Genomic DNA, 15,221 nt, shown 5'->3' on the forward strand with positions numbered 1-15,221 from the left:
CTAGCACAGCAAGTATTAAATCAAACTTCACAGTTACAAACTTAAATATTAATAGTCTTAAATCACCTACCAAAAGACACAAGTTAAGGACTTCCAGGTAAGATGGTGGCTTAGGAGCCATGCTAAACCAGGCTAGGGAGGAACTTAAGCAAAACCCCAGCAAATGCACTCTTCTGAAAAAGGAAGGATTATAGCTTATTCTTAGACACAGTGAAGAAGCTGGAGAGACCAAGACCCACCAGAAAGGAGGAAAATGGCAAGAGGACTAGGTGGTGGCAGAAGTGGCCAAGACCAAGCAATAGATTTCTCAACTCCATCAGCCTCCTTGCAAAGTTAAAAAATCTGAAGGAAAGACAGCTGAGATAAATAAAGAGCTACTGAAAGTGTGAACAACTCCAGAAGTCTGAACTCTTCCATCCCCTATCATCAGAACCACAAACCTCCAGCATTCAGGCCCCAGTGGTGGCACAGCCAGCAGAGATGATCAGAGGTACAGCTTCACAGCACAATGTGGAGGGATCAAGGTGGGCATGCTTCTGTCATTATTGGGGGCAGGGTCTAATCCACATCCATGTTGACCTGAAACCCAATTCAGAACAGAAATCTCTATCTCCCAGAAGACCAGATTAAGGGTGTAGAAAAAAACACACCCTTAGGGATTTTGGCTTTATATGACTATCTGTTTGTTTTAATCCCCACAATTGCATACTTTGTGCTGGTTTTTTTTTAAAGGTCCCCATAGTTTTTATTTATTAATCATGATGCTTTTAAAAATTCCCCATAGTCCCAAAATCTCTTAACTGAGCAGTGAAAGAACAACAAAAATTCACAATGGCACAGAATAAACATTCATACTGCAAAAGATGGGATTGGGCATAGCAAAACAAACAGACAAACAAAAAAAGAGTGAATCAGTACAAAATTTAAAACAACATAGAAAACATCAAATTCTATAGTTCCAAGTCCAACCATTCCAGTGAATGATAAGTCTCTGGAGCTCCCAATTCTGCCCTTCCAAGTGAGACACTCCTAGTCTGGGAAAACCCCATCCCATGCCAGGATATTCAGCCATCCCATAGTCCTGGCATCTTCACTGCATCTCCACTACAACCCACAGTTCATCTTCATGGCTCCATCAATCTCCATGACAGGACTTTCATAAACCCTGCCTCACATTGCCCATGGCCATTTCCAAATTAAAAACCTGGAATCCAATGACTCTCTGTCCTGCATTTGTTATACTTCATAATATCAGGTAGGTTATCAACTTGTTAATACAGGGGAGAATAAAGCCAGCTTTGAAGAGCAGTGTACTCCTTTAGCATTTAGGGCCCTTTTTCAAAAGATTCAGCATTCTTCCTCCTCTCCCAGTGCAGAAGAGCTGACCCAATCTCAATAGTTGTAATGTCTGAAACAATTGCTAAACTTTGCTGTTGTCTTTAGCCAAAGCTTTCATTGTTTTCTGTGCCATTTCCATCTGCTCAAACCAGTCCATTTCTATGTAGTAAAAGCTTACACAAGTTCTCAGGACAGAGACAGAACATAGCAAGCCTCTCAAACAAACTGCTTTTAGAACAGTCCCAACAAAGTTTTTCCCCTCATAAGACAAACCTCATAGTTCATAGTTCTTACTGCATTCCGATCTTTCAACTCTGATCAGAATGGTTTATCAAATTGTGCCTTCAGTACTGCAAGGCATGTCTTAGACCAAAATTTCAATCCTTTCCACATTCTTACTATTGACTGTGAATGTTACTCAGTTGAAGTTTAGAATTTTCCAGTAAATTATTCCACCCAGCCACTAGCATACTTGCTTAGCAAGCAAACTCAACACCTAGGATTACTTCTGTGGCTTGATTGGGATACAAGAGCTACACATGGCACCTTGAACTATATCCTTAGGGTATATAGAGGTGAATTGCCATGTCTGGGAACACTGCAGATAAGTATGAAACCCAAGCATCAAATCAATTCAGGATGCAAAAGTTGCTAAAATATAATATAAGAAATTGAAAGAATAAAGACAATACAGTACCATCAAATACTGTAAATCCATCAGAAATGATCACCAATGAGATTGTTTTAGATGAAATGCCTGATAAAGATTTCAAGAAAACGATGGTATCTATGCTCAAAGAAATCAGAGAAGAAATGAAGGGAATCAAAGAAGGAAACAAAAAGGAATTAAAAATGAAAACAGTCTTCTGAAAGAGAACTACTTAATGAAATAAAGAATTCATTTCAAGATAAGAGTAAGGAAATAGAAATACTGAAGAAAAACCAGGCTGAAATCTTGGCTCTGAAGAATACAGTCAATAAAATAAAAAACTCTGTGGAACCTTTAATCCCAGCACTTGGGAGGCTATTGTTCAAGGCCAACCTGAGACTCCATAGTGAATTTCAGGTCAGCTTAGGCTAGAGTGAGACCCTACATCAAAAAACAAAAAACAAAAAAGAAAGAAAAAAAAATACCTCTGTAGAAACCCTCACCAGCAGAATGGATAAAGAAGAGAACAGAATATCTAAACTAGAAGACCAGGTAGCAGATCTAAGACAATCCAACAAAGAGAAAGACAAGCTAAGAGCAAGGAATGAATGGGAATTTCAAGCCATCCAGGACACTATGAAAAGATCAAACATAAGAATTCAGGGTATAAAAGAAAGAGAAGAATTTCAATCCAGAGGCTTAGTAGAAGTTTCCAACAATATCATAGAAGAAAATGTTCCTTAAATTGGGAAAGAAATGCCAATGCAGATATAAGAAGCTTTTAGAACACCCAACTGACAAAATCTAGAAAGAACCTCTCCTTGCCATATTATAATTAAACTACTAAACACTCTAAGCAAAGAAAATATATTGAAAGCAGTTAGAGAGAAAAAGCAAATCACCTACACAGGCAAGTCCATCAGAATAACTGCAGATTACTCACCATAAATTCTAAAAGCCAGAAGGAGCCATGTGCACGACTTTAATCCCAGTACGTGGGAGGCAGAGGTAGGAGTATCACTGTGAGTTTGAGGCCACTCTGAGACCTCATGGTGAATTCCAGGTCTGCCCAGGCTAGAGCAAGACCCTACCTCAAAAACACAAAAAACAAACAAACAAACAACAACCACAAAAAAAAAGCCAGAAGGGCTTGGAATGATTTATTCCAAGTTCTGAACAATAACATCTGTCAATCAAGATTATTTTATCCTGCAAAGCTCTGTATCCAAATTGATGGAGAAATAAGGACATTCTACAATAAAATCAAGCTAAAGGAATTTATGACAACTAGAACAGCTCTACAGAAAATACTTGAAGAAATTCTTAATGCTGAAGAGAAAGCAAAACACATACAGGAGGAAATATGAAAAAATAAACCACACTCATATAACAGTTAAAACAAATGAGTAAAGGGAAAGCAGGAAAAACTACAAAATAAGATGAATGGTGAGAATAAATGCCTACCTTTCAATAATAACTCTTAATATCAATGGCCTCAATGCACCATTCAAAAGTCACAGGCTTGCAGACTGGATTAAAAGACAGGATCCTGTCATTTATTGCCTCTAGGAAACTCTTCTTTCAATAAAAGAGAGACAACCCCTGAGGGTGAAAGCATGGAAAATGGTATTTCAAGGAAATGGGCCTAGGAAACAAACAGAGATTGCTATCCTAATATCTGACAAGATAGACTTCAAACCAACAATAGTGAGGAAAGATAAAGAAGGTCATTTTATACTAATTAAAGGGACTCTCCAGTAGGAGGACATTACAATCTTAAACATATATACACCTAACATGGGGGCTCCCCGTTTCATCAAACAAACAGTATTAGACTTAAGGTCACAGATGACATCAAATGCAATTGTAATGGGAGACTTCAATACCCCACTTTCATCAATTGACAGATCATCCTGGCAAAAAAGAAACAGAGAGCCATCTGAATTAAATGATGTCATGGAAAAAAGGGACCTAACAGATATCTACAGAGCATTCTATCCAAATGGTGCAGAATATACATTTTTCTCAGCAGCACATGGAATATTTTCTAAAATAGACCATATATTATGACACAAAGCAAATCTCCATATATATAGGAAAACTGAAATAATTGCTTGTTCTCCATCTGACCAAAATGGGATTAAACTGCAAATCAGCAACAAGAAAAGCTACAGAGCATACAGAAATTCATGGAGACTAAACAGTGCACTATTGAATGATCAGTGGGCCATTGAAGAAATGCATAAATTCATAGAATCAAATGATGATGGTAATACAACATACCAAAACCTTTGAGACACAATGAAGGCAGTCCTAGGAGGGAAATTTATAGCACTAAGTGTCTATACTAAGAAAGTAGAGAGTTCACAAATAAACAATTTAATGCTCCACCTTAAGGCCTTGGAAAAAGAAGAACAAGACAAACCAAAAAGCAGTAGACAGGAAGAAATCATAAAGATTAGGGCAGAAATTAATGAAATAGAACCCCCCCCAAAAATAATAACAATACAAAGAATCAATGAAACAAAAAGTTGGTTCTTCAAAAGGATAAACAAGATTGATGAACCCTTAGAAAATTTGACCAGAGGAAAGTGAGAAGAGACAAAACTTAATAAAATTAGAGATGAAAAAGGCACCATTACAACAAATACCAAAGAAATTCAGACAATTATAAGGACACACTTTAAGAATATATATGATGAAGCCAACCTCACCCTCATACCAAACCAGGTAAACACAAACAAAAAGAAAAAAGAAAATTACAGACCAATCTTCCTCATGAACATAGATGCAAAAATTCTGAACAAAATATTGGCAAAAAGAATATAAGAATATATCAACAAATTATTCACCCAACCAAGTTGGATTTATCTCAGGGATGCAGAGATGGCTCAACATATACAAATCAATAACTGTAATCTATCATATAAATGGTCTGAAGGACAAAAATCACATGATCATCTCAATAGATGCAGAAAAGGCATTCAACAAAATCCAACATTCTTTCATGGTAAAAATATTACAGAAACTTGGGCTAGAAGGAACATATCTCAACATAATCAAAGCTATTTATGAAAAAGCTACAACCAACATAATACTAAATGGTGAAAAACTTGAAGCTTCTCCACTAAATTCAGGAACAAAACATGGGTGCTCTCATCTCCACTTTTATTTACTATAGTACTGGAAATCTTAGCCAGAGCAATAAGGCAAGAGACACTCATAAAATGGATACAAATTGTAAAGGAAGAGATCAAATTAACACTTTTTGCAGAAGGTATGATTCTATACATAAAATACCCTAAAAAATCTAACAGCAAACTGTTAGAGCTGATAAACACTTTTAGCAACATAGCAGGATACAAAGTAAATACACAGAAATGAGTACCTTTCCTGTATACTAACAAGAAACATGTGAAGAATGAAATCAGGTAATCTCTCCCATTTTCAGTTGCCACAAAAGAAAATAAAGTACCTTGGAATAAACTTAACTAAGGAAGTGAAGGAGCTCTACAATGAGAACTTTAAAACAATCAAGCAAGAAATGGAAAGATATCCCATGTTCTTGGATTGGAAGAACCAATATTGTGAAAATGTCAATCTTACCAAAAGCAATCTACATGCTTAATGCAATCCCCATTATAATTCCAATGGCATTCTTCACAGGAATAGAAAGAAATAATCCTAAATTTCATTTGGAAGAGGGAAAACCTCAAATAGCCAAAATGATTTTGAGCAACAATAGGAAGGCTGGTGGTATCACAATACCCAATTTTAAGCTATATTACAAAGCCATACTAACAAAAACATAATGGTATTGGCACAAAGACAGACATGTAGACCAGTGGAACAGAATAGAGGACCCAGATGTTAATCCAGGCAGCTACAGCTATGATTTTTGAAAAAAATGCAAAAAATATTCATTGGAGAAAAGACAGCTTTTTCAACAAGTGGTGCTGGGAAAACTGGATATCTATATGTAGAAAGATAAAAATAGATCTTTGTCTTTCTCCATGCACAAGAGTCAAATCCAAGTGTATCATAGATCTTAATATCAGACCTGAAATTCTGAAATTGCTAGAGGAAAAGGTAGGGGACACCTTCAAAATATTGGCATAGGTAATGAAATTCTGAATATAATCCCAATTGCTCAGCAAATAAAACCCCTAGTCAATCACTGGGATCTCATGAAATTACAAAGCTTTTGTACAGCAAAGGACACTGTGAATAGAGCAAAGAGACAACCTACAAAATGGGAGAAAATATTTGCCAGTTACACATTAGGCAGATTAATATCCAGATTATAAAAATAATTTAAATGACAGAACAATAAGAAATCAAACAACCCAATCAAGAATGGGCTATGGAACTAAATAGAGAGTTCCTACCAGAAGAAATACAGATGGCATATAAGCATCTAAAGAAACATCAAGAAAATAAATGATAATAAATGTTGTTGAGGATGTGGTAAAAGGGGAGCCCTTCTGCACTATTTGTGGGAATGTAATCAGGTACAGCCATTGTGGAACTCAGTGTGTAGGTTCTTGAGAGAGCTAAAAATAGATTTGCCATATGATCCAGCTATAGCACTCTTAGGCATATGTCCTAATGACTCTTCTCACTACCTTAGAGATACTTGCACAGCCATGTTTATTGCTGCTCTATTCACAATACCTATGAAATGGAACCAGCCTAGATGTCCATCCACAGGTGAATTGATAAAAAAGGTGTGGTATATCTACACAATGGAATTCTATTCAGTGGTAAAGAAAATGAAGTTTGCAGGGAAATGGATGGATCTGTAAAGAATTATAGTAAGTGTGGTAACTCAGGCTCAGAAAGCCAAATGTTGCATGTTCTATCTTATATGTGGATCCTAGCTACACATGTATAGATTTGTGTGCGATCTGGAACAAAAAATTAGTAGCAGAGGCCCATAAGCTAGAAAAAGGCTATGAGGTAGGGAGGAGAGGGAAGGTCTTAAGAGGATGGTATTGTATATATCTAAGTAGAAGAATAAGTTACAGGAAGGGGAAAAGCTTAAGAGAGGTCAGAGTAAGAGATTGTATCAAAGTAGAGCATGAGGGAGGGTGAATCAAAATTCAAGGTATTCTTAAGAAGACATAGGAAAATCTAATTTCTTAAATAATGGCACATCTAGAAGCCATAGATTGTTACTATAAAATTTTCAGTGCCTGGGATGGGATACCTTCCAGTAAGTTTTTGCCAAGAGAGGTCCCTGTTGCCTCCAAAACATTACAGGCTATTGTCAATGCCTTTGGTTACCCATGAGAAAGAGATGGTAAGACCCTATTGCTGAGACTTCACATTCCTGAGAGGCAAAGTCACTGTGAAATCAAGTTGATGCTGAGCAGGAAACCTTCTCCCTGTAGCCCAGCCAACTGAAAGCTTGAAAAAGCTGCCCTGTATGCAGTCTTATGGCAGACAGAAGTAATCAGTGGTGAAAACAGTAGACAGTGGAAACCTCAAGTTTGGCCAGACAAGCCAAGTGACTGAATGAGTGCAAAAGTTGTATGTCTGTTCTGGGGGAAACCAATTTCTCTCTAATTGGACTGAAGGCTCACTATATGGGAGGGAATATGTGCCTCGTACTGAAAACTTAATCAAAAGCCTATGGTAGTGAGATCATGAGCCTTAGGGGTATAAAGCCTGCTTTTTTCTGGATAAATGCATATGTTACTCTCACCAAATTTCCCTGAAAGCACTACACTTAGTGTTCATCCTCATATATTAATGCTACTGTCTCTTCTGGTTAGTGAAGCTTCTCTTTTCAGATGGTGATACCACCGGGATGACCCAAAAGGCAACATAGTGCTGAGAAGAAGGGACAGAGGAGTGTCCAGCACTGAAACATCTCACACCCACCAAGGTTCAGGGTCCATTGTGGAAGAGGTGGCAGAAAGAATATAAGAGTCAATGGAAGTGTACCACTCCTTACATACAACGGTCTGGAAAGAATTTGGCCTCAATATCCAAGACCTCACAGTGCCTAGAAATACCCTCACAAGACCCTCATAAGAGGAGAAAAGGATGATGAAATCAAATTAAAAGAGAGACTAATGGAGACAGGTAGGGGATATGACAGAAAGCAGAGTTATGAAGGAGAAATTGTGGGAAGGGCAGAGAGGGGAGGGGAAAGGAGTGGAGGGAACTAGCATGGATTGTTGTATGTAAGTATAGAAGATGTCAATAAAAATATATTAAAAAAATTTAAACAGACATAAGTTAACAATGTGGATCAGAAAAATAGTCCTTTCAATTTTCTGTCTTCAAGAATCCCACCTCACCACCTAGACAAACACCTTTGCAGGGTGAAAGGGTGAAAAATGATATTCCAAGCAAATGGAACTTCTTTAAAAAGTGGGTGTTTCTATATTAATATCTGATAAAATATACTTCAAACCAAAATTTTCCAAAAAGGGCAAAGAAGGCTACTTGTCACTCATCAAAGGAATGATCCAATGAGAGAATATCACAATTATAATTCTATATTCACCAAATACAGGTGCACAACAATTTATAAAACAAAATCTACTCAACAACAAAACAGAAATATGTACCAACACCATCATAGTTGGGAACTTCAATACTCCACTCTCATCCATAGACAGATCCACTCTGAAAATCAATAGGGAAATATACAAGCTCAAAAACAACATAGATCAACTAGACAGAATGTACATCTACAGAACATCCATATCAATACTACAGAATATGCAGTCTTCTCAGAAGCCCATGGAACCTTCTTCAGAATAGATAATGCATTAGGCCACAAAGCATTCCTCGATAAATTCAGGCAAATAGATATAATTACCTGCTTCATATCAGATTAGAATGATTTAAAGCAAAAAATAAACAACAAGAAATGCATCAGAAATCCCATCAGCTCCTGGAGATTGAACAACACACTTTTCAAACATGAATGGGTATAGCTATAGAGATGGCTTAGTGGCTAAGTGCTTATCTGTGAAGCCTAAGGACCCCTGTTGAGGCTTGGTTCCCCAAGACCCATGTAAGCCAGATGCACAAGGTGGCACATGCATCTGGAGTTCGTTTGCAGTGGCTGGAGGCCCTGGCGAGCCCACCCTCTCTCTATCTGTCTGCTTTTTTTTCTCTCTTTGACTGTACCTCTCAAATAAATAAATAAAAATAAACAATAATAATAATAATGAAATAAAAATGAGGGCTGGAGAGATGGCTTAGTGGTTAAGCACTTGCCTGTGAAGCCTAAGGACCCCAGTTCGAGGCTCGGTTCCCCAGGTCCCACATTAGCCAGATGCACAAGGGAGCGCATGCATCTGGAGTTCGTTTGCAGTGGCTGGAAGCCCTGGCGCGCCCATTCTCTCTCCCTCTCTCTATCTGCCTCTTTCTCTCTCTGTCACTCTCAAGTAAATAAATTAAAAAAAAAAAAGAATGGGTACTGGGAGAAATCCAACAAGAAATTATAAAATTTCTAGAACTGAATGACAATGAGAACACTATTTACAAAAACTTATGAGATACAATAAAGGAAGCCCCAAAGGGAAAATTCATACTACTAAATGTCTTTACAACAAAAACAGAAATATCTGAAATTAATTACCCAACCATCCTCCTAAAGGCATTGAAAAAAAAAAAAAACCAAAAAAAAAAACCAAGAAGAATCCAACCCAAGGAGATCAAGATGGAAAGAAATAATCAAGATCAAAGCAGAAATTGATGAATTGGAAACTAAGAAAAAAAATTAAAATACTAATGAAATGAAAATGTTGTTCTTTGTAAAAGCAAACAAGATTAAAACCTCCTGGGGCTGGAGGAAAGGCTTAGTGGTTAAAGCATATCCCGGAAAAGCCTAAGGACCCAGGTTTGATTCTCCAGGTCCCACATAAGCCAGATGCACAAGGTGGTGCATGCATCTGGAGTTCATCTTCAGTGGCTGGAGGCCCTGGAGCACCCATTCTTGTTCTCTCTCTCTCTCTCTCTCTCTCTCTCTCTCTCTCTCTCTCTCTCTCTCTCTCTCTCTTCCTCTTTCTCAGGGAATGGCTCCTCAACTCCTTTTATGAAGGTAGCATCACCCTAATACCAAAACAAGACAGAGATGTCACAAGAAAAGAAAACTACAGGCCTATATCCCAGATGAACTTAGATGCCAAGATCCTGAGCAAAATCCTCACAAACCAAATTCAACAACACATCAAAAGCATTATCTACCTTGATCAAGCAGGCTTCAACCCAGGGATGCAGGAATAGTTCAATATATGGAAACCAGTCAAAATAATACATCACATAAATAAACTTAAGCACAAGAACCACGTGATCATCTCAACTGATGGAGAGAAAGCCTTTGACAAAATACATTAACACTTAATCACCAGAACTTGTAGAGAATAGGCATGGAGGGTTTATATCTCAATAGCATAAAGGCAATATATAAAGCACCTAAAGAAAAAATAATATTAATGCGGAAAGACTCAAGGAGTTCCCACTGAGATTGGGAATAAGACAAGGGTGCTCACTCTCACCACTGCTCTGCAACATAGTACTAGAAGTCCTAGAAATAAGACAGGAGACAGAAATAAAAGGGGTACAAATTAAAGACAAAGAAAGCCCTATTTACAGATGATCCTATACATAAGTAACATGAAAGTCTCTATGACAAAATTCTAAATCTGATTCAAAAAAGTGGCAGGATACAACCTCAACACACAAAAATCAGTTGCCTTTCCATAGGCAATGACAAATGTAAAGAGAAAGAAATCAGTGAGGCGCCCCATTTCCAATAGTAACAAAAATATCCAGAGACCTTTCTAGGTTTGATGATATGTGGCCCATAACCTCCTCTATTAGATCCAGAGAGGACAATGGTGAGTACTGTTGGCTCACCCAGCCTGAACTTTCATCTTGATACCTTTGTCACTCCTTTTCTTCTTTCTTCTTTTTTAATTCTCTCCTGCCTCTTCATTTCATCTGTATGTATATGTGCATGCCATGGTCTCACTGTTGCTGCAAACAAATCATCCACTGGCAAAAAAAAAAAAAAATTAAAAATAAAATTAAATACCTTGGAATAATACTAACCAAGAATGTTAAAAACCTATATAATGAAAACATAAAAACATTCAAAAAAGAAATTGAGGAAAACTTAAGAAAATCAAAAGATCTCTTATAGTCCTGGTAGGAAGAACCACAGGTTGGGACACAATGGCAAGAGGCATTTCCTTCCCTGAATAACTGACTGGTGCTATCACAACACATAACCCACAAGGCCATAGGGAATACCTGCAACACCACTGAGGAGAGTCCCAAACAGAACAGGTACAGGAATGAGGGAAAAGATTGTACTAATATATGATGTAACCATACATATATAATGTAGTAAACCATCATTAAAAATGTCAGACTTACAGCTGGGTGTAGTGTCACAAGCCTTTAATCCCAGCACTCAAGAGGCTGATTTAGGGCAATTACCATGAGTTCAAGGACACCCCGAGAATACAGAGTGAAGTCCAGGTCTGCCTGGGCTAGAGAAAGACCCTACCTTGAAAAACCAATGTAAACAAACAAACAAAAAAAGTAGTACAAGCCAGGTGTGGAGGCCAATGCCTTTAATTCCAGTACTTGGGAGGCAGAGGTAGGAGGACCATTGTGAGTTCAAAGCCACCCTGAGACTACATAGTGCACTACAGGTCAGCCTAGGCTAGAGTGAAATCCTACCTTGAAAAACCAAAAATAAATAAAATAAAATAAAATAAAATAGTATTACAAAAACAAAAGCACCCTAAAAAGAATTTGTGGAGGACTTGAGAAGATGTAAAAACCTTTTTACTCCTGGATAGGTAGAATTGATGTGAAAATGGAAATTCTATCAAAAGCAATATAGAGAATTAATACAACACCAGTAAAAATTCTAGCATTATTCTTCACAAAGATAGAAAAAAATGATCTCAAAATTCATAAGGAATAGCACCAAACATATCCTCAGCAAAAGAAGCACCTCTAGAGGTATCATTATACCTGCTCTAAAGATATTAAACAAAGCAATAGTAAAAAACCAACATGGAGCAGGGTGTGGTGCCACACACCTTTAATCCCAGCACTTGGGAGGCAGTGGGAGGAAGATCACTATGAGTTTGAAGCCACCCTGAGACTACATAGTGAATTCCAGGTCATCCTGGACTGGAGTGAAACCCTATCTCAAGAAAACAACAGCAACAAAAATCAGCATGGTAGTGGCATAAAAACAGAAATACAGACCAGTGGAATAGAATTGAAGACCCAGGTCAACTACATACAGCTTCTTGACCTTTGACAAAGGTGTCAATAACAAAGATTGCAGAAAAGATGGCATCTTTAACAAATGATGTTGAAAAAAATTGGATAACTATATGTAGGAAAATGAAACTAGTCCCACTAATCTCACCATATACAAAAATCAAGTCAAAATGGACTAAAGACCTCTGTATAACATTTGAAACTCTTCTACTGGGAGAAAATCTAGAAGTGCATGATATAGGAGTGGGGAAAGACTTCCCAAACAAAACTGCAGAAGCCCAGAAAATTAAGCAATCACTCAAACAATGTGATTCCATGAAGTTAAAAAGTTCCATTACCAGATCCAATAGATTTCCCACAGAATGGGAGAAAATTCTCTGTAGCTATGCCATTGACAGTGGCCCAATATCTAGAATTTACAAAGAACTAAAAATAGTAAACCATACAAAAATAAAACAATCCACTCCAAAAATGTGGCAGAGAACTGAATAGGGAATTCTCAGAGGAAGAAATACAGATATATAACTCACACTTAAGAAAATGTTCAACATCCCTAATTATTAGGAAAATGCAAATTAAAATATCTTTGAGAATCTACCTTACTCCAGTAAGAATGGCAATCATCCTTATCATTTAATAAAACATTAATTGCTTCATTAAATGATAGCAAATATTGGTGAGGAAGTAGGGAAAGATGAACCCTCATTCACTGTTATTGTGAATGCAAATTTTTACAAACACTATTGAAAATAATGTGGAGATTCCTGAAAAGGATGAATGTAGAGTTAACAACAAACCCAGCTATTCACTTAGTGGGCATTTATCTTAAATGTCCCATGCTTCACTCCAGAGATGTTTGCTCAACCATGTTTATAGTTGCTTAATTCAAATAGCTAAGAACTGGAATCAACCCAAGTGTCCATCATTGGAAGAATGGTTCACAAAGTTTGTGATACATTTATACAATGGAATTCTACTCAACATAAAAAAAGCTAAATCCAAAATTAACTGGTACCATGGAAACCTTTATCCTTGGAGACAGATGAAAAGAATGACTCTGGAGATGGTGGGATGAAGTCTAACTTTAACTTTTTTTTTTTTTTTTTGGTCTTTTTGCATGTAACTTCCAGTACCAGAAACTGGTTGCTACCCACAATGAACTGTTGATCAGAGAGACCTATGAAGTCCCCAAAACAAGACAGGTTTCTGTCAAAGCACTTCAATACTCACCTAAGGCAAGAAGCAATACCCTATTGCTGAAGACACCATATGCTACTGACACAGAACAAGGATAGAGCTGGCTGGAATCTGGAAGAGAGCCAGTCCCCCGACAGTTAATCTGGCTAGTAGTGGAAAATGATACAAGAGCTACTATGATAACGTAGCCAACAATGATCGGAGCAACCAGAGGTCTAAGCCACTCAGAAGTAAACACCACAACAGGATGTACATGCCAGTGCAATGCTAGCACACAGTATTGGTGGTTAACCAATAACTTTCTGACTTGCTAGGAGATCAGCTCAGTGTAAAGAAACTTGTATCTGGAACTAGGAACCAGGTAAGAATCCTATGGAGACAAAGATTATGCTCTCCAATGTCAAGCTTCCACTAGTCTCTGGCTAAAAGAGGGGCTACATCCATCAAATTCTCCCTAAATTTAATAATGTTTATCCCATTTAAACTATGCTGACTTTACACTCCATTAAAGAATCAGTTGTTGTTTTTTTAATTTTCAGAAGGTAGCAATGCCTGAGGAGATTAACTATCCCTCACACTTCAGCCAAGCCACAGTTGAAACCACAAAGGAATTGTGGAGATGTGCAAGAGGGCTGTTTCCATGGTGAACCTGACCACCAGCGCTAGGGTGTAGGAGACAGACCCTGAGTATATTCAACACTTACCAAAGAGATCCAGAGGTTTCTGAGAGCTCATGACTGCTGTAGACTTAAAATAAACCCACGATGGCTCAGGGAACTTTGCAGTAGATGGGGAAAAAAGATTTTAAGAGCCATATGTAGAGATATCATGCCCACAGGCATTGCCTCCCACCAAAAACTGACTGCTTTTCCCACAAAGCATAACCCAGAACCCCATGGGGAATACGTGCAAGCCCACTGAGGAGGTTCTTCAGTGGGATGAGACCAGGATAAGGTAAAAAAAAAAAAGGATACCACCACTTAATGTGTCCACATAAAATATGTTGTTAGTAAAATGAAAGAAAGGCAGAGAGAGCGAGCGAGAGAGAGAGACAGAGACTGAGACAGGGTGTGAGAGAAGGAAGGAGGGAGGAAGGAAGGAAGGAAGGAAGGAAGGAAGGAAGGAAGGAAGGAAGGAAGGAAGGAAGGAAGGAAGGAAGGAAAGAAGATCAACTCCAAATGGATTAAACACTTCAGTATAATAGCAGAAACACTTCTACTGGGGGATAAATTAGGAGTCAATCTCCACAATAGAGGAGTGGAAAAGAACTTTCTGAATAGAATCCTAGTAGACCAGGAAATTCAACAATCACTCAGGCAATGGGACCTCATGAAACGAAAAAGCTTTGGCTGAGACAATCATATCATAAACAAAGCCAATAGGTTACACACAGATTTTGAGAAAATTTTGCCACCTATACCACTGGCAGAGGTCTAATATCTAGATTCTACAAAAAACTAAAAAAAAAAAAAAGAAGAAGAAGAAGAAGAAGAACACCCTAAACAATGACAAGTGAAATGTCCCAGTCAAAAAATGCTGCAGAAGACTGAATAGGGAGTTCTCAGAGGAAGAAATGCAAATTGCTAACACACATTTAAGGAAATGTTCCACATCCCTAACCATCAGAGAAATGTGAACTAAAAGAACTATGAGATTCCATGTTAGTCCAATAATGATAAGCATTATTAAAAAAAAACACAAAAATAACAAAAACAAGAAACGTTAGCAAGGATGTGGAGAAAAGATAACCCCATTCACTGTTGGT

Source organism: Jaculus jaculus, chromosome 3, assembly GCF_020740685.1.
Source record: "Jaculus jaculus isolate mJacJac1 chromosome 3, mJacJac1.mat.Y.cur, whole genome shotgun sequence".
Lineage (NCBI taxonomy): Eukaryota > Metazoa > Chordata > Mammalia > Rodentia > Dipodidae > Jaculus > Jaculus jaculus.